Genomic DNA, 23,746 nt, shown 5'->3' on the forward strand with positions numbered 1-23,746 from the left:
GGTGATTGTTAATGCTGCTAATTATATGAAGGTAGAATTGATAATATATTCAAAATGAAGTCAGGTAGTTTAAATCTCCCAGTTTTCTTGTTTTTCTATAAACAAACAATTAAAATTGCATGGAAAATTATGTTTTGCCATAGCTGTACTGTTACACAATTCTGTTAGAAAATGATTTTGCATTTTTATACACAGTACTGCGTTTGCCTATTCTTACTAATGGTTAATAATTGACCATTCATTTTCTTGTGTGCCCCTTCTCCTTTTGTTTTCTTGCAGTTTTTTCCCATATGTGGCTGTTCCTGAATAACGTTGTCTTTGTTAGATACTTGTAGAATGAGGTAAGGCTGTAGGACAGAGGCCAACATTACTTTTTTTGCAAACTCACACACCACATCAGGAGCAGACGGCCCTTTAACCTTTGAAGTTCTTATGACACATTTTAAATAAACAAACATTTTAATGGTTATCCAGGAATTACTTGCTTTTTCAATTTCTAATGCCTTCTTATTTTTACCCACCGTTGTATCACTATTTAATAAAAATAATATTTTACTGTGTTTTTAAATAACAACCGGACAGATTACAAGTTTTGCGTTATGAGCTGTGCGGTGCTAACAAGCAGCTTTTTCTCACCGCTCACTTACCTACAGCGCTGGTATTACAAGTTTTCAGAAACCCAGCGTTAAAAGGCAAGAAGTGAGCGTAGAGCAAAATTTTTCTCCATACCACATTCCAACGATGTCTTCTTCCGAATGAATATCTCTTTAAGTGACGTCATCCAAGATGGCGTCCCTTAGATTCCGATTGGCTGATAGAATTCTATCAGCCAATCGGAATTAAGGTAGAAAAAATCCTATTGGCTGATTGGATCAGCCAATAGGATTCAGCTTGCATTCTATTGGCTGATTGGAACAGCCAATAGAATGCCAGCTCAATCCTATTGGCTGATTGCATCAGCCAATAGGATTTTTTCTACCTTAATTCCGATTGGCTGATAGAATTGGATGACTTCACTTAAAGAGATATTCATTCAGAAGAAGACGTCGTTTGAAGAGGATGCTCTGCGCCGGATGTCTTGAAGATGGAACCGCTCCGCGTCGGAAGGATGAAGATAGAAGATGCCGTCTGGATGAAGACTTCTGCCCGTCTGGAGGACCACTTCTGCCCATCTGGAGGACCACTTCTGCCGGCTTCATTGAGGACATCTTGCTGCTTGGATGAAGACTTCACCCGGTAAGTGAATCTTCGGGGGTTAGTGTTAGTGATTTTTTTAAGGGTGCTTTGGGTGGGTTTATTTTTAGATTATGGTTTGGGCCTGCAAAAGAGCTAAATGCCCTTTTAAGGGCAATGCCCATCCAAATGCCATTTTCAGGGCAATGGGGAGCTTAGGTTTTTTTAGATAGTATTTTATTTGGGGGGTTGGTTGTGTGGATGGTCGGTTTTACTGTTGGGGGGTTGTTTGTATTTTTTTTTTACAGGTAAAAGAGCTGATTACTTTGGGGCAATGCCCCGCAAAAGGCCCTTTTCAGGTCTATTGGTAGTTTAGTTTAGGCTAGGGATTTTTTTATTTTGGGGGGGGTATTTTGGGGGGGCTTTTTTATTTTGATAGGGCTATTAGATTAGGTGTAATTAGTTTAAAGATCTGTAATTTGTTTTTTATTTTCTGTAATTTAGTGGGGGGTTTTTGTGATTTATTTAATTGTAGTGTAGTGTTAGGTGTTATTGAAACTTAGGTTAGGTTTTATTTTACAGGTCAATTTGTATTTATTTTAGCTAGGTAGTTTTTAAATAGTTAATAACTATTTAATAACTATTCTACCTAGATAAATACAAACTTGCCTGTAAAATAAAAATAAACCCTAAGCTAGCTACAATGTAACTATTAGTTATATTGTAGCTAGCTTAGGGTTTATTTTATAGGTAAGTATTTAGTTTTAAATAGGAATAATTTAGTTAATTATAGTAATTTTCTTTAGATTTATTTAAATTATATTTAAGTTAGGGGTTGTTAGGGTTAGGGTTAGACTTAGGTTTAGGGGATACATATAATATAGTGGCGGCAACGTTTGGGACGGCAGATTAGGGGTTAATAATATTTAATTAGTGTTTGCGAGGCGGGAGTGCAGCGGTTTAGGGGTTAATATGTTTATTCTAGTGGCGGCGATGTCTGGAGCGGCAGATTAGGGGTTAAAAATGTTATTATAGTGTTTTTTCGATGCGGGAGGGCCTCGGTTTAGGGGTTAATAGTTAGTTTATGGGTGTTAGTGTACTTTTTAGCACTTTAGTTATGAGTTTTATGCTACGGCGTTGTAGTGTAAAACTCATAACTACTGACTTTAGAATGCGTTAGAGATCTTGTCGGTAGAGGCTGTACCGCTCACTTTTTGGCCTCCCAGGACAGACTCGTAATACCAGTGCTATGGAAGTCCCATAGAAAAAAGGGTTTACGATGTTTACGTAAGTCATTTTGCGGTAAGGCCAAAGAAGTGTGTACTCGTAATAGCAGCGGTAGTGAAAAAGCAGCGTTAGGACCTGTCAACGCTGCTTTTTCAGCTTAATGCAAAACTCGTAATCTAGTCGAAAGTATTCTTGTAACATACCGAACATCACAGTTATACAATATTGCTTACAGATTCAATACAGAGGTTTGCGCTTACCAACAATTATGAAAAAGTCATATGATATTAGCTAATATGTAAACAAATGTGATGCAAATATTATTACTGATCCATATTATTTTAATATAAGCACTGAAAATTACAACATCTGCCTTTTTAGTAATTAAAACATTCAACTTTTTTATTCTGTCTCTCTATCTATATCTTTCTGTGATTAACAGAAAATCGTATGGTCCATTGATAAGCATTGATAAGCAGATGTGATTTAACTTTTTATCTTCTTCTGATTTGGGTCTGAAGTGGTAGGCCCAAGATATGATTTAGATTGCTGCTTTGGCAGTTAGATTTTATAGTAAAAACTCTACATTTATGTTTTCTAGGCAACTGCTTGGGATTTCACTTGTCTATGATCTACTCACAGGATCACCATTTACACATATCTAACATAACAGTGAAGGGCAGCATTAAAAATGGACAGTAACAACTGAATTCAACCAATCAGTACACCAGAAGAGCTAGATCCCCTGAATGCTAGCCATTCAGTAATGTAAATTCCACAGTGGGGGTTCAGGCAAACTAATGAGGTAAATGCAGGGGCATGGAAAGGGATTAGTCAATGACATCATATACAACTTTTTGAATTCAGCACCGTTGTATATTGGATCTATGTATAACTATTTGCATTGCATGCATTACTGCATAGCTTTATGATGTTTCCTTTGGATGGAATGATACAAATCTTTTTTAGAGCTTATTTATGAAAAACTTCCTGACATGCAGAGATCTAACACAAAAACACAGTTGTTTTTTTAGCATTATATTGCAATGTATCTGATCTTTAACCACGCATAGCGAGACAAAGGCTAAAGCTAAAATGTGTTTATCTAAAATGATTTGAGGAATGTTGCAGTACTGAAGAGACTTCTTAGATAATCTCACCAGACCAGAGGGCTTTAGGGAACTGGGCTCTTAGTCTTTGATAATCATTTATTATATGTTTCAGAGCTAATTAATGTAAAGTCTTTAGATGAGGGTTAAAGGTCACCGCTACATGTTACACAGTTTTGATTTTGTTCCAGTCAGTATTGTTGCAATGTATATTCTTAGTGTAAATGTATATCTGCTATGCAGAACAAATTGCACTTATATAAACTCATGGTAAGTAACCAAAGTGATTACTATCTCTGATAATATTTCTCTAGAAAGTATTATATTGAATTTTAACTTATTGTAGAATGAGTGTTTTCTTTGCTCAAGATATTAAAATGGCCCTACTGTAAGTTCTGCAATTATAGATAACTAGTCCTAAAGCCCGTGTACACGGGCCAATTTTTTTAAATACCGCGGTTCCAACCCTTGCTCCCTCTCTCTCCCCCCTCTCTTTTGCGCTTTCCCCATCCCTTCTTTTGCTCTCTCCCCCCTCTTTTGCTCTCTCTCTCTTCTCCCTCTTTTGCTCTCTCTCCCCCTTTTTGCTCTCTCTTTCCCCCCTCTTTTGCTCTCTCTCTCCCCCCTCTTTTGCTCTCTCTCTCCCCCCTCTTTTGCTCTCTCTCTCCCCCTCTTTTGCTCTCTCTCTCTCCCCCCTCTTTTGCTCTCTCTCCCCTCCCCCCTCTTTTTCTCTCTCTCCCTCCCTCTTTTGCTCTCTCACTCTCCCCCCTCTTTTGCTCTCTCGCCTCCTCTTTTGCTCTCTCTCTCCCTCTCTTTTGCTCTCTCTCTCCTCTCTTTTTCTCTCTCTCCCCCTCTCTTTTGCTCTCTCTCTCCCCCTCTCTTTTGACCCCCTCTCCCCCCCTCTCTTTTGAGCTCTCTCCCCCTCTTTTGTGCTCTCTCTCTCCCCCTCTCTTTTGAGCTCTCTCTCTCCCTCTTTTGTGCTCTCTCTCCCCCTCTTTTGTGCTCTCTCCCCCTCTTTTGCTCTCTCTCCCCCCTCTTTTGCTCTCTCCCCCCGTCTTTTGCTCTCTCTCCTCTTTTGCTCTCTCCCCACTCTTTCTCTCTCTCTCTCCCCCCTCTTTTGCTCTCTCTCCCCCCTTTTGCTCTCTCTCCCTCCTCTCTTTTGCTCTCTGTCTCCCTCTCTTTTGCTCCTCCCTCCTCTCTTTTGCTCTCACTCCCTTCTTTTGCTTTCTCTCCCTCTCTTTCCCCCCTCTCTTTTGCTCTTTCCCTCCTCTCTTTTGGTCTCTCACCACTCTCTTTTGGTCTCTCTCCCTCCCCTCTGTTTTGCTCTCCCCTCTTTTTTTCTCTCTCACTTGACCATGCTGCTGCATTATGGCTGCTCCCGTTGGCCACGCCCCTTCATGCACACTCCGCCCGGCCATGCTACCTCACGACGCCCACCGTCCACGCCCCCATCACGGCACGCACGGTCACGCTCCTATCACAGCACACCCAGCCACGCCCCCATCACGGCACACCCGGCCACACCCCCACCAGGCAGCTTCCACAGTGCGCACTCCTCTGCTGCTCAAGGCCAGGTATGCTTGTCCTCGTGCAGTCTCTACTGCGCATGACTGCATCTAACAAACATACCTGGCCTTTTATTATATAGGATATCTGTGATGTCATATAATAAATGATGCAATTCACAAAACCCATGAAAATGCAGAGCAAAGTTTAATCTCTTTTAAGGGACAGTAAGAACTCTAAGTTTAATATTAAATATTTAATTGTGTGTAGGGAAACATATTTGCAATGTAAAGGCAGTAAACACCTTGAGATATTTTTATAAAATGTTTAGTTATGCATAGTAAAACAACTTTTCAATATACTTTCATTATTTATTTTGCCCCATTTCATTGAATTTAACTCTGACAATTGTGGATTTTCTCATTTTCAGAAGTTTAAAAGCACACTGCTGACTTATTTAGGCTAACCCTGCTACATATATTTTCCTAATTGGATTTAATTGATAACTTCAAAACAATGCTCCTTATACTAATATTTGAACCATAGCCAAGCCAGCTAATATTTGAACCAATTCTTGTTGTCTGCAGACTCAAGCTCGGATTGGCTCATCCAAATAAAGCAAGCAAAGGGTGGAGTTTGGCTATTTAAAAACTGTTGCAGCAAATGAGATGTTACTATGTTTTAAATAAATTTACACTTGGCTGCTATGTTATTTTGCAGCTATACAACTGAAATATCTTGTAATTACAAGGTGTTTACCGTCCCTTTGACTGTGAAAATGAAGAGTTTTCTAATTCTGACAACTAGAAGGCACATGCAGCCTTTACAAGCCTATCTCGGCCGCACATTTTCCCAATTGACTTCAGCAGAGATTGTCAGATAACATGCAAAGCACTAGTTATTTTGCTAACATAATGACCATGTCTTGTCTAATCTAGTTACAATCCAGATTGACTCCTCTAAATAAGGCAAGTTGTGGGTGACAGCAGACAAGGTTTTAATGCATTCTAAAAGGTACATTGATGAAGAAATGGACAGACAAGTTCTCACAGAGAGAACCTTTCCACCCACAAATGCCACTGGCAATGAAGCACTTCTTGACGATTACATAAGTGCATTCTTGTATAGCCCCACCCCTTGCATTCACTCAACCAACCATGTGACAACAGGGGTTGTTGTCAATCACCCTGGTCTGATAAGTCCAGGATGATTTTAATCTGTCATCTATGAGGTGGTGGAGAGGTTAGGAATGATAGTTTCATATATGGGCCCTTAAACATTTTTAAACTCACCTATGTTAATTTATTGAAAGATTGCTGTAAAATGTGATATTAAAGGTGATTACTGCACCTTTAAGCTTTAAGCTCTGGACTTTTGTCTGTTTAAAGTGATGGTAAAAGTTTCTCTTTGTATAAACAGATCTGGAATGCTAGTGATATTTTAGACGTTTAATTAATCAGTTGATGCGCTGTAACTTAATTTTTAATGTATCTATGAAATTCTAATACCTCGTGCTCCGGCCTCCCACTTCAAAATTATTATTCTTTTTGTGAGCCAACAGTTTGCACTGTTCTCCAATCAGCGCTCTAGCCATACCTCACTCAACACATACGGCTAGATTTAGAGTTTTGTCGGTAAAGACCCGCGTAGCTAACGCTGCTTTTTTTCCCAGCGCACCCTTAAGACAACGCTGGTATTTAGAGTTGTCTGAGGGGCTGCCTTAGGCTCAGAAAAGGGAGCGTTGAGCCTAATTTAGCTCCACTTCAACCCTCAATACCAGCGTTTGTTTACGGTACCGGTAAGATGGAAAAACATGCTTGTGCACGATATCCCCATAGGAAACAATGGGGCAGTTTGGGCTGAAAAAAAACCTAAGACCTGCAAAAAAGCAGCGTTCAGCTCCTAACGCAGCCCCATTGTTTCCTATGGGGAAACACTCTCTAAGTCTACACCTAACACCCTAACATGAACCCCGAGTCTAAACACCCCTAACCTTACACTTATTAACCCCTAATCTGCCGCCCCCGCTATCGCTGACACCTGCATTATATTATTAACCCCTAATCTGCCGCTCCGGACACCACCACAACCTACATTATCCCTATGAACCCCTAATCTGCTGCCCCTAACACCGCCGACCCCTATATTATATTTATTAACCCCTAATCTGCCCCCACAACATCGCCGCTACCTTACCTATACTTATTAACCCCTAATCTGCCGAGCGAACCTCGACGCCACTATAATAAATGTATTAACCTCTAACCCGCCACACTCCCGCCTCGCAAACACTAGAATAAATAGTATTAACCCCTAATCTGCCCTCCCTAACATCGCCGCCACCTACCTACAATTATTAACCCCTAATCTCCCGGCCGCACCGTCGCCGCTACTATAATAAAATTATTAACCCCTAAACCTAACTCTAACCCTAACCCTAACACCCCCTAACATAAATATAATTTAAATGAAACAAAATAATATTCCTAAAATTAACTAAATTAATCCTATTTAAAACTAAATACTTACCTATCAAATAAACCCTAATATAGCTACAATATAACTAATAATTACATTGTAGCTATTTTAGGATTTATATTTATTTTACAGGCAACTTTGTATTTATTTTAACTAGGTACAATAGCTATTAAATAGTTAATAACTATTTAATAGCTACCTAGTTAAAATAATTACAAAATTACCTGTAAAATAAATCCTAACCTAAGTTACAAATACACCTAACACTACACTATCATTAAATTAATTAAATAAATTACCTACAATTAGCTAAATTAAAATACAATAAAATAAACTATTCTATAATGCAAAAAAACAAACACTAAATTACAAAAAATAAAAAAGAATTACAAGAAGTTTAAACTAATTACACCTAATCTAAGCCCCCTAATAAAAAAAAAATCCCCCCAAAATAAAAAAATGCCCTACCCTATTCTAAACTACCAAAGTAATCAGATCTATTACCAGCCCTTAAAAGGGCTTTTTGCGGGGCATTGCCCCAAAGTAATCAGCTCTTTAACCTGAAAATAAAAATACAATACCCCCCCAACATTACAACCCACCACCCACATACCCCTACTCTAACCCAGCCAAACCCCCCTTAAAAAACCTATCGCTAACCCCCTGAAGATCTCCCTACCTTGAGTCGTCTTCACCGAGCCGAGCCGAATTCTTCATCCAAGGTGCGCAGAGGAGGTCCTTGATCCGGTAGAAGTCTTCATCCAAGCGGGGCAAGAAGAGGTCCTCCATTCGGTAGAAGTGTTAATCCAGGCAGCATCTTCAATCTTCATCCATCCGGAGCGGAGCCATCTTCAAAGGAGCCGACACGGAGCCAGCCTCTTCAACCAACGACTTCCCGACAAATGAAGGTTCCTTTAAGGGACGTCATCCAAGATGGCGTCCCTTCAATTCCGATTGGCTGATAGAATTCTATCAGCCAATCGGAATTAAGGTAGAAAAAATCTGATTGGCTTATTCAATCAGCCAATCGTATTGAACTCGCATTCTATTGGCTGTTCCGATTAATTTTGTTAATTTTAGGAATATTATTTTGTTTCATTTAAATTATATTTATGTTAGGGGGGTGTTAGGGTTAGGGTTAGAGTTAGGTTTAGGGGTTAATAACTTTATTATAGTAGCAGCGACGGTGCGGGCGGGGGATTAGGGGTTAATAATTGTAGGTAGGTGGCGGCGATGTTAGGGAGGGCAGATTAGGGGTTAATACTATTTATTCTAGTGTTTGCGAGGTGGGAGTGCGGCGGTTTAGGGGTTAATACATTTATTATAGTGGCAGCGAGGTCCGGTCGGCAGATTAGGGGTTAGTAATTGTAGTTAGGTTGCGGCGACGTTGGGGGGGGCAGATTAGGGGTTAATAAATATAATATAGGGGTCGGCGATGTTAGGGGCAGCAGATTAGGGGTTCATAGCTATAATGTAGGTGGCGGCGGTGTCCAGTCGGCAGATTAGGGGTTAAAACATTTTATTAGATTGGCGGCAATGTGGGGGGCGGCGGTTTAGGGGCACATAGGTAGTTTATGGGTGTTAGTGTACTTTGTAGCACAGTAGTTAAGAGCTTTATATTCCGGTGTTAGCCCATAAAGCTCTTAACTACTGACTTTTTTTGGCGGTAGGAGTCTTGTCGGTAGAGGGTCTACCGCTCACTTCTTCCAAGACTCCAAATACCGGCGTTAGGCAGATCCCATTGAAAAGATAGGATACGCAATTGGCGTAAGGGGATCTGCGGTAGCCTGGAGTCGCGGTGAGGAAGTGAGCGTTAGACCCTTTCCTGGCTGGCTGACTCTAAATACCAGCGGGCGGCCAAAAGCAGCGTTAGGACCCCTTAACGCTGCTTTTGATGGCTAACGCAGAACTCTAAATCTAGGTGAATTTGTTTTAATTTTATTTTTGCTAGAGTGCCATTTGGAGAACAGTTCAAACCGTTAACTCACCAAAAAAAATTAAGTGGGCGGCCGGAGCACAGTGTATTATAATTTCATCACTATTTTAAAAAAGTAAGTTAATGTGTATCTTCATTATAAGTTTGCCATCACTTTAAGTAAGCCTATAAATATTTGCATTTGTTGATTTCTGCCCTGTGAACTGTGAAGTCAGAAGTTTGCAACGTTGAATATTTAATCAATTTTGACTGTTGATTTATGAATAGTGCCTCACATTTTTGGAGTCAAATGCCAGACATTCCATTAACAACCCTAGATAGAGAAAGAGAGCTCTTTGCTAATGTTGTATAATTGTGATAGGTTTAATCTTTTAATTTTAGAGTATCTTCTACAGTTTCATCTGTTCCTTTGTTGTTTTTTCTAGGTTAACAATAACTGCATATTAAAGCTTAGAGAAATAATCGGCTAAATTACGAGTTGTGCGTTAGGGTAAAAAAGCAGCGTTAAGCGGTCCTAATGCTGCTTTTTTATGCCCATTGCTATTACGAGTCTTGAAGGTTTAGGTGTACCGCACACTTCTTTGACCTTACCGCAAAACGACTTACGTAAACTTTGTAAAGTCTTTTTTCTATGGGACTTCCATTGCGCCGGTATTACGAGTCTGTCCTGGGAGGCCAAAAAGTGAGCAGTACACCCTACCCTGTCAAGAGTCCTAACGCATTTAAAAGTCAGTAGTTAAGAGTTTTTTGGTACAACGCAGTAACATAAAACTCATAACTAAAGTGCTAAAAAGTACACTAACACCCATAAACTACCTATTAACCCCTAAACCGAGGCCCTCCCACATCACAAACACTATAATAAAAATGTTAACTCCTAATCTGTCGCTTCGGACACCGCCGCCATCTACATTATATTTATGAACCCCTAATCTGCTGCCCCCAACATCGCCGACACCTACATTATATTTATTAACGCCTAATCTGCCGCACCCAATGTCGCCGCAACCTACCTACACTTATTAACCCCTAATCTGCTGCCCCCAACATCGCTGCCACTATATTAAAGTTATTAACCCCTTAATCTAAGTCTAACCCTAACCCTAACACCCCCTAACTTAAATATAATTTAACTAAATCTAAAGAAAATTACTATCATTACCGAAATTATTCCTATTTAAAACTAAATACTTACCTATAAAATAAACCCTAAGCTAGCTACAATATAACTAATAGTTACATTGTAGCTAGCTTAAGGTTTATTTTTATTTTACAGGCAAGTTTGTATTTATTTTAACTAGGTAGTATAGTTATTAAATAGTTATTAACTATTTAATAACTACCTAGCTAAAATAAATACAAACGTACCTGTAAAATAAAACCTAACCTAAGTTACACTTACAGCTAATACTACACTATAATTAAATAAATTAACTAAATTAACAACAATTACATCAATTAAATTAAATTAGCTAAAGTACAAAAAAACACACACTAAATTATAGAAAATAATAAACAAATTACAAAATATTTAAACTAATTACACCTAATCTAATAGCCCTATCAAAATAAAAAAGCCCCCCTAAATAAAAAAACCATAGCCTAAAATAAACTACCAATAGTCCTTAAAAGGGCCTTTTGTGGGGCATTGTCCCAAAGTAATCAGCTCTTTTACCTGTAAAAAAAATACAAACATCCCCCCAACAGTAAAACCCAGGGCATTTAGCTCTTTTGCAAGCCCAAACCCCTAATCTAAAATATAAACCCACCCAATACTCCCTTAAAAAACCTAACACTAACCCCCTGAAGATCGACTTACCGGGAGAAGTCTTCATCCAAGCCGGGCCGAAGTCCTCAACAAAGCCGGGAGAAGTCTTCATCCAAGCCGGAGCGAAGTGGTCCTCCAGACGGGCAAAAGTCTTCTTCCTGACGGCATCTTCTATCTTCATCCATCCGGCACGGAGCGGGTCCATCTTCAAGACATACTCTTCATCCGATGACTAAAGACAAATGAAGGTACCTTTAAGTGACATCATCCAAGATGGCGTCCCTTAGATTCCAATTGGCTGATAGAAATCAGCCAATCGGAATTAAGGTGTAAAAAATCCTATTGGCTGATGCAATGAGCCAATAGGATTGAGCTTGTATTCTATTGGCTGTTCCAATCAGCCAATAGAATGCGATCTCAATCTTATTGGCTGATTTGATCAGCCAATAGGATTGAACTTCAATCCTATTGGCTGATTGCATCAGCCAATAGAATGTTTTACACCTTAATTCTGATTTTTTTTTACAGTTAAAAGAGCTGATTACTTTGGGGCAATGCCCTGCAAAAGGCCCTTTTAAGGGCTATTGGTAGTTTAGTTTAGGCTAGGGTTTTTTTATTTTGAGGGGGCTTTTTTTATTTTGATAGGGCTATTAGATTAGGTGTAATTAGTTTAAATATCTTGTAATTTGTTTATTATTTTCTGTAATTTAGTGTTTGTTTGTTTTTTTAATTAAAAAATTAAAAAATAAACCCTAAGCTAGCTACAATGTAACTATTAGTTATTAGCTTAGGGTTTATTTTATAGGTAAGTATTTTAAAAAGTGTTTTAAATAGGAATAATTTAGGTAATGATAGTAATTTTCTTTAGATTTATTTAAATTATATTTGAGTTAGGGGGTGTTAGGGTTAGGGCTAGACTTAGATTTAGGGGTTAATAACTTTAATATAGTGGTGGCGACGTTGGGGGCGGCAGATTAGGGGTTAATAAGTGTAGGTAGGCGGCGGCGACATTAGGGGCGACAGATTAGGGGTTAATAAATATAATGTAGGTGGCGTTGATGTCCAGAACGGTAGATTAGGGGTTAATAAGAATAATGTAGGTGTCGGCGATGTCGGGGATGGCAGATTAGGGGTTAATAAGTATAAGATTAGGGTTGTTTAGACTCGGGGTTCATGTTAGGGTGTTAGGTGTAAACATAAAGGGCGCGATCCGATATAGATCGTAGTTTGTGGCGCAAGCGAGGGAACCCCCGCCGCCCGTAGTTTCAGCTCGCAACTCGAGCTATCCCATATACGGCGCCGTCAGAGGCTAAAGTGCCGTAAGTCTGACAAACCAGCGATGTCCAGAAATCTGTGTAAGTACAAATTTCTGGAGTCGCCAGTGACTTACGGCACTTTAGAAACTGTCGGCGCCTACAAAACCTGACTAAGTTATAAAATCACCCGTACTGTCTAACACGCCTCCCAAACATAGCCCGACACGTCTAACCCTCTATCCGCTATCCCCCCTCACTATCCTAACAATAAAAAAATGTATCAACCCCTAAACCGCCGCTCCCGGACCCCGCCGCCACCTAATAAAGTTATTAACCCTTAAACCGCCGCTCCCGGACCCTGCCGCCAGCTATATTAACTCTATAACCGTCTAATGTGAGCCCCTACCCCGCCGCCATCTACCTTACCTACCCCCTAAAGTGAGCCCCTTACACCGCCGCCATCTACCTTACCTACCTCCTAAAGTGAGCCCCTTACACCGCCGCCATCTACCTTACCTACCTCCTAAAGTGAGCCCCTATCCCGCCACCATCTACCTTACCTACCCCCTAAAGTGAGCCCCTTACACCGCCGCCATCTACCTTACCTACCTCCTAAAGTGAGCCCCTTACACCGCCGCCATCTACCTTACCTACCCCCTAAAGCGAGCCCCCTACACTGCCGCCATCTACCTTACCTACCCCCTAAAGTGAGCCCCTTACACCGCCGCCATCTACCTTACCTACCCCCTAAAGTGAGCCCCTACCCTGCCGCCATCTACCTTACCTACCCCCTAAAGTGAGCCCCTTACACCGCCGCCATCTACCTTACCTACCCCCTAAAGTGAGCCCCTACCCCGCCGCCATCTATTTTAAAAATATTAACCTCTAATTTAATCCCCCTACACCGCCGCCACCTATATTAAACACATGAACCCCTAATCTAATCCCCCTACACCGCTGCCAGCTATATTAACTATATTAACCCTAATTATATTAGGGTTAATATAGTTAATATAGTTATTATATTATATATATTAACTATATTAACCCTAATTATATTAGGGTTAATATAGTTAATATCGTTATTATATTATGTATATTAACTATATTAACCCTAATTATATTAGGGTTAATATCGTTATTATATTATATATATATTAAGTATAATAACCCTATCTAACTCTAACATCCCTAACTAAATTCTTATTAAAATAAATCTAATTATTATTAATATTATTAATTAAAATATTCCTATTTAAATCTAAATACTTACCTATAAAATAAACCCTAAGATAGCTACAATGTAATTAATAATTGTAGCTATTTTAGGGTTTATATTTATTTTACAGGTAACTTGGTATTTATTTTAACTAGGTACAATAGCTATTAAATAGTTAATAACTATTTAATAGCTACCTAGTTAAAATAATTAGCAATTTACCTGTAAAATAAATCCTAACCTAAGTTACAAATACACCTACACTATCAATAAATTAAATAAACTACAAATATCTAAACTAAAATACAATTAAATAAACTAAACTAAATTACAAAAAATAAAAAAAGATTACAAGATTTTTAAGCTAATTACACCTATTCTAAGCCCCCTAATAAAATAATAAAGCCCCCCAAAATAAAAAAAATTCCCGCACCCTATTCTAAATTAAAAAAGTTAACAGCTCTTTTACCTTACCAGCCCTTAAAAGGGCCTTTTGCGGGGCATGCCCCAAAGAAAACAGCTCTTTTGCCTGTTAAAAAACCCACAATACCACCCCCAACATTACAACCCACCACCCACATACCCCTATTCTAAACCCACCCAAACCCCCCTTAAAAAAACCTAACACTACCCCCCTGAAGATCTCCCTACCTTGTCTTCACCCAGCCGGGCAGAACTCTTCATCCGATCCGGGCGATGTCTTCAATCAAGCGGCAGAGAAGTCTTCTTCCATCCGGGCGATGTCTTCAATCAAGCGGCAGAGAAGTCTTCTTCCATCCGGGCAATGTCTTCAATCAAGCGGCAGAGAAGTCTTCTTCCATCCGGGCGATGTCTTCAATCAAGCGGCAGAGAAGTCTTCTTCCATCCGGGCGATGTCTTCAATCAAGCGGCAGAGAAGTTTTCTTCCATCCGGGCGATGTCTTCAATCAAGCGGCAGAGAAGTCTTCTTCCATCCGGGCGATGTCTTCAAGCAAGCGGCAGAGAAGTCTTCTTCCATCCGGCGATGTCTTCAACAAAGTGGCATCTTCAATCTTCTTTCTTCGCTCCTCCGCCGTGGAGCATCCATCCGGCACAACTACTGAACGAGGAATGAGGTACCTTTAAATGACGTCATCCAAGATGGCGCCCGTCGAATTCTGATTGGCTGATAGGATTCTATCAGCCAGTCGGAATTAAGGTAGAAAAATTTAACTTGAATCCGATTGGCTGATTCAATCAGTCAATTGGATTGAACTTGAATCTGATTGGCTGATTCAATCAGCCAATCATATTTTTCTACCTTAATTCCGATTGGCTGATAGAATCCTATCAGCCAATCGGAATTCGATGACATAGCAATGGCAAAGCTTTAAGGTAATATTATTTAAAAGTGTAAATTGATCAATGCAGAAAACCACACACACAATCAAAAAATTAGAGGATCTCCCAAAAAACTCCTCAAAATAAGAAATGGTTGAAATAAATAATAATTGATTGCGCAAACAAATGCCAAAGGTGGATTTGAAATGTGAGTGACTTGTGTTTAATAAAATAGTGATTATAATCCTTACATAAGTATTTTTTTTAAATTCAAATATTTAAAGGGACACTGAACCCAATTTTTTTTCTTTCGTGATTCAGATAGAGCATGCAATTTTAAGCAACTTTCTAATTTACTCCTATTATCAAATTTTCTTCATTCTCTTGGTATCTTTATTTGAAATGCAAGAATGTAAGTTTAGATACCGTTTTTGGTGAACAACCTGGGTTGTCCTTGCTGATTGGTAGATACATTCATCCACCAATAAAAAAGTGCTGTCCAGAGTTCTGAATAAAAAAAAGCTTAGATGCCTTCTTTTTCAAATAAAGATAGCAAGAGAACGTAGAAAAAATTATAATAGGAGTAAATTCGAAAGTTGCTTAAAATCGTATGCTCTATCTGAATTATGAAAGAAAAAATTTGGGTTCAGTGTCCCTTTAAGTGAAAATCCTAAATATCTATTTGGTGTAAATAGGTGAAATCATTAACTTTCTAATTTGTGATAGAAAGAAAAAAAACTCTCGTACTCTCTGATTTAGTAATGCGTTAGTGAAATACAAAAAACTTGATGAAAAAGTGGTAACAATAAAAGGTGGAAATCACTATGTGAAAATGTATGGCACTCTGGACAATCAATACATGTATCCTCCCATATAGGTTCAAATGTATTTAATTCACAATATATACAAATATGCGGCCGCATTAAAAACAAAAATTAAATACAATTGTATTAATTTCTACTACAATACTTGCTAAAACATATAATAAACATTCAATGACATAAAACTCAATGGTCTCCTTGGTTGGATCTTACAATAAAAGTGTTCGGTATACAAAACTGTTCGTAGGTAAGGAAAGTGTTCCATGAAATTAAATAACCCAATCCAGAGCCTCTTGATGTGATGAACTCCCTCAGAATACCGCCACTGGGTTCTGTTAATGGGAAAGAGGATCTCCTTAATGCAATATCAACAGCGGTAACGCTTAAGAGTTTATCCGTACTCACATATAGGTTTTTGTTGTCCGGCGTAGGTCTGCAATTTAGATGTTGTTTTAAACGTTATTTTCATCTCTGTAGGATATATAATAAAACCTTAAAATAGTAAATGGAATTCTGCTTGTGATTCAAATACTTGGCCAGAGGGCATTCCTTGTGGTCTGATCGTTACATACAAAAACAGACCCAAGTGTAGGCTTGAACCAGCCGTTAGCCTCACCAAACCATCTAACTGCTAATAGCAGGTGTACTGATCACAGCAGGTGTGTGCTTCCAAACAGAAGCAGGAGTTACATTTAGAATAAACCTTTGGCATTTGTTTGCGCAGTCAATTATTATTTATTTCAAAGCTTTAAGGTAAGCCTGAGTCACCTTCAATTTCATTTTAAAAAAATATACCTAAAGGGATATAGAACTCAACCAAAATACTTTTAAAATATTTGACTATCCATAGTAAAAAAAAAATACTTTTATTGTTTATTTAGCCCCAATTTTCTATTATTTAGCTATGAAAGCTGCCCCAGACTGCATAATACTGCCTTGCAACATGCTAACCTGTGATTGCTTAATCAGTGTAGTAGCACATTTGTTTTTGTCAATATTTGACCACATCAGGGAAGTTATGTTAAAAAAAAGTAAACTTTTTGAAAGGGTTGTTCCTGGCCTGCAAAACATTGCAAACTATCAGCTAGATTACGAGTTTGACGTTATGATTCAAAAAGCAGCGTTATGGCCCATAACGCTGCTTTTTCCCTAAAGCTGCTATTACAAGTCTTGTAGGTATAGGTGTACCGCACACATTTAGCCAGTCACACAAGGTCAGTACCGCACTTTTAAAAAAGTCCTTTTTCAACAGGGCTTCCATAGTGCCGCTATTACGAGTTTGCCTGGGAGGCCAAAAAGTGAGCGGTACACCCTATACTGACAAGATCCGTATTGCCATCTAAAGTCAGTAGTTATGAGTTTTACGTTACAAAGCTGTAGCATAAAACTCATAACTAAAGTGTTAAAAAGTACACTAACACCCATAAACTAACTATTAACCCCTTAACTGAGGCCCTCCCGCATCGCAAACACTATAATAAATGTATTAACCCCTAATCTGCCGCTCCGGACATCGCCCCACTATTAAAATGTATTAACCCGTATTCTGCCACTCCCCGACATCGTCACCACTATAATAAACCTATTAACCCTTAAACCGCCGCCCTCCCGCATCACAAACACTATTTAAATATTATTAAACCCTAATCTGCCATCTGCCCACACCACTGCTATAATAAACCTATTAACCCCTAAACCACAAGCCCCCCACAACGAAATATACTAAAATAAACTATTAACCCCCAAACCTAACGACCCCTAACTTTATATTAAAATTACAATTTCCCTATCTTAAATTAAAACTTATCTGTCAAATTAAATAAATTAATTTTAAACTAACAATTAAACTAAGATAATTATTAAACTACAATTAAACTAAGTACCAATTAAACTAAACTAAACTACACATTAAAAAAATCCTAAATTAAAAAAAGTTTCTAATTACAAAAAAACCCCAAAATTACAAAAAATAAGAAACAAATAATCAAAAATAAAAAAGAATTACACCTAATCTAATAGCCCTATCAAAATAAAAAAGCCCCCCCAAAATAAAAAAAACCCCTAGCCTACAATAAACTACCAATGGCCCTTAAAAGGGCCTTTTGTGGGGCATTGCCCCAAATAATTCAGCTCTTTTACCTGTAAAAAAATACAAACACCCCCCAACAGTAAAACCCACCACCCCCACAACAACCCCCCAAATAAAATAACTATCTAAAAAAACTAAGCTCCCCATTGCCCTGAAAAGGGCATTTGTATGGGCATTGCCCTTAAAAGGACATTTAGCTCTTTTACATGCCCAGACCCTAATCTAAAAATGAAACCCACCCAAAAAAACCTTAAATAAACCTAACACTAACCCCCGACGATCCACTTACAGTTATTGAAGTCCCGCTTGAAGGATCCATCCATGCGGCAAGAAGTCTTCATCCAGGCGGCCTCTTCGATCTTCATCCAGGTGGCGAAGTCCTCATCCATGCGGCAAGAAGTCTTCATCCAGATGGCATCTTCTATCTTCATCCATCCAGCGCGGAGCGTGTCCATCCTGAAGACATCCAGCGTGGAGCATCCTCTTCATACGGTCGCCGCCGTAAACTTGAACTTCTATGCAAGTGACGTCATCCAAGATGGCGTCCCTTGCATTCCTATTGGCTGAAAGATTTCAACCAGCCAAGAGGATTAGAGCTGCTAAAATCCTATTGGCTGTTCCAATCAGCCAATAGGATTTGAGCAGCTCTCATCCTATTGGCTGTTCCAATCAGCCAATAGGATTGAGCTCTCATCCTATTGGCTGATTGGAACAGCCAATAGAATGAGAGCTGCTCAAATCCTATTGGCTGAGTGGAACAGCCAATAGGATTTTAGCAGCTCTAATCCTATTGGCTGATTGAAATCTTTGAGCCAATAGGAATGCCGCATGGATGAGGTCTTCGCAGACTGGATGGATCCTTCAATCGGGACTTCAAGAACTGTAAGTGGATCGTCGGGGGTTAGTGTTAGAGTTTTTTTAATTTTTTTTTGGGTGGGTTTTATTTTTAGTTTAGGGTCTGGGCAATGTCCATACAAATGCCCTTTTCAGGGCAATGGGGAGCTTAGGTTTTTTTAGATAGTTATTTTATTTGGGGAGGTTGGTTGTGGGGGTGGTGGGTTTTACTTTTGGGGGGCGTTTGTTTTTACAGGTAAAAGAGCTGAATTCTAAGGCAGGTTAGGTTTTATTTCACAGGTAATTTTGTATTTATTTTAACTAGGTAGTTATTAAATAGTTAATAACTATTTATAAACTAGTCTACCTAGTTAAAATAAATACAAACTTACCTGGGGAATAAAAATAAAACCTAGGCTAGCTACAATATAACTATTAGTTATATTGTAGCTAGCTTAGGTTTTATTGCACAGGTAAGTAAGTATTTAGTTTTAAATAGGTATTATTTAGTTAATAATTGTAACTTTAATTTAGCTATATTTTAATTATGTTAAAGTTAGGGAGTGTTAGGGTTAGGGTTACGTTAGGGTTAGGGTTAGGTTTAGGGGTTAATATATTTTTTTATTGGTAGTGATGTGGGAGGCCAAAGGTTTAGGTGTTATAGTGGCGGCGACATTGGGAGCGGCAGATTAGGGGTTAATAATTGTATGTAGGTGGTGAGGATATTGGGGGCAGCAGATTAGGGGTTCATAACTGTATGTAGGTGGTGAGGATATCGGGGGCGGCAGATTAGGGGTTAATAATTGTATGTAGGTGGCGGCGGCAGATTAGGGGTTAATAACATTATTTAGGTGACAGCGATGTCGTGGGGTGGCAGATTAGGGGTGTTTAGACTTGGGGTTTATGTTAGGGTGTTAGGTTTAAAAGTAACTTTTTATTTCCCCATAGACATCAATTGGGCTGTGTTACGGAGCTTTTCATTCCGCGATCGCAGGTGTTAGTTTTTTTTTTGCCGGCTCTCCCCATGGATGTCTATGGGGAAATCGTGCACGAGCACGTCAAAGCAGCGCTTGATTTCAGTGCGGTATGGAGCTCAATGCCACCATATCGCCCGCGGAATATTGTTTTTTTAAACTTGTAATAGCAGTACTATAGGGAGGTTAAATAACGCCGCTTTTGTGACGGTCGTTAAAATTCCTAAAGCACTCAAAACTCGTAATCTAGCTGTATGTATCAAAATAGCAATAACTTTTCCCCCTGACCAGTAAAACAGAATAATATTTTTCACAATATTTACTTTTTATTTCCCCATAGACATCAATTGGGCTGTGTTACGGAGCTTTTCATTCCGCGATCGCAGGTGTTAGTTTTTTTTTTGCTGGCTCTCCCCATGGATGTCTATGGGGAAATCGTGCACGAGCACGTCAAAGCAGCGCTTGATTTCGGTGCGGTATGGAGCTCAATGCCACCATATCGCCCGCAGAATATTGTTTTTTTTAAACTTGTAATAGCAGTACTATAGGGAGGTTAAATAACGCCGCTTTTGTGGCGGTCGTTAAAATCCCTATAGCACTCAAAACTCGTAATCTAGCTGTATGTATCAAAATAGCAATAACTTTTCCCCCTGACCAGTAAACCAGAATAATATTTTTCACAATATTTATACTCTTGTACTAGATTTGTTTAGTCTGTTATGTTTTGTATCTTATCACAAATCCTTTTCATTGTATACCTCTATCTCTGTACCCAGCGCTACGGCATTTCACTCTGCATAATGTAGGTCTAAAATTGGCCCTTTGACTAATTCCCCTGCATTTCACTCATTAGTTAGTTGTCACAATCACTGGTCTAAAAGAAGCCAATAGCTGCTGTGGAAGGGATTTCTTCCTAAATTCATATTATTCATACAAGGGTTAATATAATTGTGTGTTAAAGGGACAGTCTAGTCAAAATTAATCTTTCATAATTCAGGGGCACGATCCGATATAGATCGTAGTTTGCGGCGCAAGCGAGGGAACCCCAGCCGCCCGTAGTTTCAGCTCGCAACTCGAGCTATCCCATATACGGCGCCGTCAGAGGCTAAAGTGCCGTAAGTCTGACAAACCAGCGATGTCCAGAAATCTGCGTAAGTACAAATTTCTGGAGTCGCCAGTGACTTACGGCACTTTAGAAACTGCTGGCGCCTACAAAACCTGACTAAGTTATAAAATCACCCGTACTGTCTAACATGCCTCCCAAACATAGCCCGACACGTCTAACCCTCTATCCGCTATCCCCCCTCACTATCCTAACAATAAAAAATAAACCGCCGCGCCCCTAAACCGCCGCTCTCCCGGACCCAGCCTACACCTAATAAAATTATTAACCCCTAAACCGCCACACCCGGACCCCGCCGCCAGCTATATTAAATCTATAAGCCCCTAATGTGAGCCCCTACCCCGCCGCCATCTACCTTACCTACCCCCTAAAGTGAGCCCCTCACACCGCCGCCATCTACCTTACCTACCCCCTAAAGTGAGCCCCTTACACCGCCGCCATCTACCTTACCTACCCCCTAAAGTGAGCCCCTACCCCGCCGCCATCTACCTTACCTATCCCCTAAAGTGAGCCTCTTACACCGCCGCCATCTACCTTACCTACCCCCTAAAGTGAGTCCCTTACACCGCCGCCATCTACCTTACCTACCCCCTAAAGTGAGCCCCTTACATCGCCGCCATCTACCTTACCTACCCCCTAAAGTGAGCCCCTACCCCGCCGCCATCTACCTTACCTAATCCCTAAAGTGAGCCCCTTACACCGCCGCCATCTACCTTACCTACCCCCTAGAGTGAGCCCCTTACACCGCCGCCATCTACCTTACCTACCCCCTAAAGTGAGCCCCTACCCCGCCGCCATCTACCTTACCTACCCCCTAAAGTGAGCCCCTTACACCACCACCATCTACCTTACCTACCCCCTAAAGTGAGCCCCTTACACCGCCGCCATCTACCTTACCTACCCCCTAAAGTGAGCCCCTTACACCGCCGCCATCTACCTTACCTACCCCCTAAAGTGAGCCCCTACCCCGCCGCCATCTACCTTACTTACCCCCTAAAGTGAGCCCCTTACACTGCCACCATCTACCTTACCTACCCCCTAAAGTGAGCCCCTTACACCGCCGCCATCTACCTTACCTACCCCCTAAAGTGAGCTCCTACCCCGCCGCCATCTATTTTAAAAATATTAACCCCTAATTTAATCCCCCTACACCGCCACCAGCTATATTAACTATATTAACCCTAATTATATTAGGGTTAATATAGTTAATATCATTATTATATTATATATATATTAAGTATAATAACCCTATATAACTCTAACATCCCTAACTAAATTCTTATTAAAATAAATCTAATTAATATTAATATTATTAATTAAAATATTCATATTTAAATCTAAATACTTACCTATAAAATGAACCCTAAGATAGCTACAATGTAATTAATAATTACATTGTAGCTATTTTAGGGTTTATATTTATTTTACAGGTAACTTGGTATTTATTTTAACTAGGTACAATAGCTATTAAATAGTTAATAACTATTTAATAGCTACCTAGTTAAAATAATTACCAATTTACCTGTAAAATAAATCCTAACCTAAGTTACAAATATACCTACACTATCAATAAATTAAATAAACTACAAATAGCTAAACTAAAATACAATTAAATAAACTAAACTAAATTACAAAAACAAACAAACACTAAATTACAAAAAATAAAAAAAGATTACAAGATTTTTAAGCTAATTACACCTATTCTAAGCCCCCTAATAAAATAATAAAGCCCCCCAAAATAAAAAAATTTCCCTACCCTATTCTAAATTAAAAAAAGTTAACAGCTCTTTTACCTTACCAGCCCTTAAAAGGGCCTTTTGCGGGGCATGCCCCAAAGAAAACAGCTCTTTTGCCTGTAAAAAAACCCACAATACCACCCCCCAACATTACAACCCACCACCCACATACCCCTATTCTAAACCCACTCAAACCCCCCTTAAAAAACCTAACACTACCCCCCTGAAGATCTCCCTACCTTGTCTTCACCCAGCCGGGCAGAACTCTTCATCCGATCCGGGCGATGTCTTCAATCAAGCGGCAGAGAAGTCTTCTTCCATCCGGGCGATGTCTTCAATCAAGCGGCAGAGAAGTCTTCTTCCATCCGGGCGATGTCTTCAAGCAAGCGGCAGAGAAGTCTTCTTCCATCCGGCGATGTCTTCAAGCAAAGCGGCATCTTCAATCTTCTTTCTTCGCTCCTCCGCCGCGGAGCATCCATCCGGCACGACGACTGAACGAGGAATGAGGTACCTTTAAATGTCGCTAAAAAAAGCTAGGAAATGATGATACCAATCTAATTTATGTTTTATACAATCTATTTTATTTAAAAATTCTTATAACACATAAAAACAACAGCAAATGCTTTTCCTAATTAATAAAGGGACGTCTCCCTTATACAACACTTATAAAAACAGACTAGAACCATATAATCCTAGAATTTCAGGTATAAAGGAATTAATTCTATAGATAACATATGGCAAGCAACAAATTTCTAAGATAAATGGTGAATTAAATATTTAAAAGGCACAAATGTATCAATCCTAATAGCTTTACAGTTCTTCAGTAACAAATTCAGTTATAAAGTTACACAGTTACTTTCCTTGGACATATAATTGGCTCAGGTGTGCTGGATAGTTAAAAAGGCAAAAAACAGCCAATATTCTGATTTAGGTGCCAAAGCAATCGTGGTTAATGGAAATGGTTAATTTAACAGATGAATACCTTGATGTCTTTAAAGTTCAGTTTGCGTGTTTTAAAAAACGTAGTGCAAATTAGTGTAGAGGTACCTTAATCTGTCCTGGTTGCAACCGCTGATTATCTTCACTGTGAGGGATTCACAGACTGTTTGTTCCTGGTGCTTCTGATAAGTCACCTGACCTTCTCTTTGATTCAGAGGTCAGGGGTGATGATCCGTTCTGGTGATGTAGTTATCCTTTTTTT

General features: G+C 39.4%; 1 long non-coding RNA gene across 1 annotated transcript in view; it reads left to right on the top strand.

The window, feature by feature from the left end:
• The first annotated feature begins 278 nt into the window (after positions 1-278).
• The window catches only part of LOC128649332 (uncharacterized), a 40,463-nt gene continuing 16,995 nt past the window's right edge, over positions 279-23,746 (top strand). Inside the window, exon 1 of the long non-coding RNA XR_008400665.1 lies at positions 279-341. This is a non-coding gene — a long non-coding RNA (uncharacterized LOC128649332). The remainder of the gene's footprint in view (positions 342-23,746) is intronic.

Source organism: Bombina bombina, chromosome 2, assembly GCF_027579735.1.
Source record: "Bombina bombina isolate aBomBom1 chromosome 2, aBomBom1.pri, whole genome shotgun sequence".
Lineage (NCBI taxonomy): Eukaryota > Metazoa > Chordata > Amphibia > Anura > Bombinatoridae > Bombina > Bombina bombina.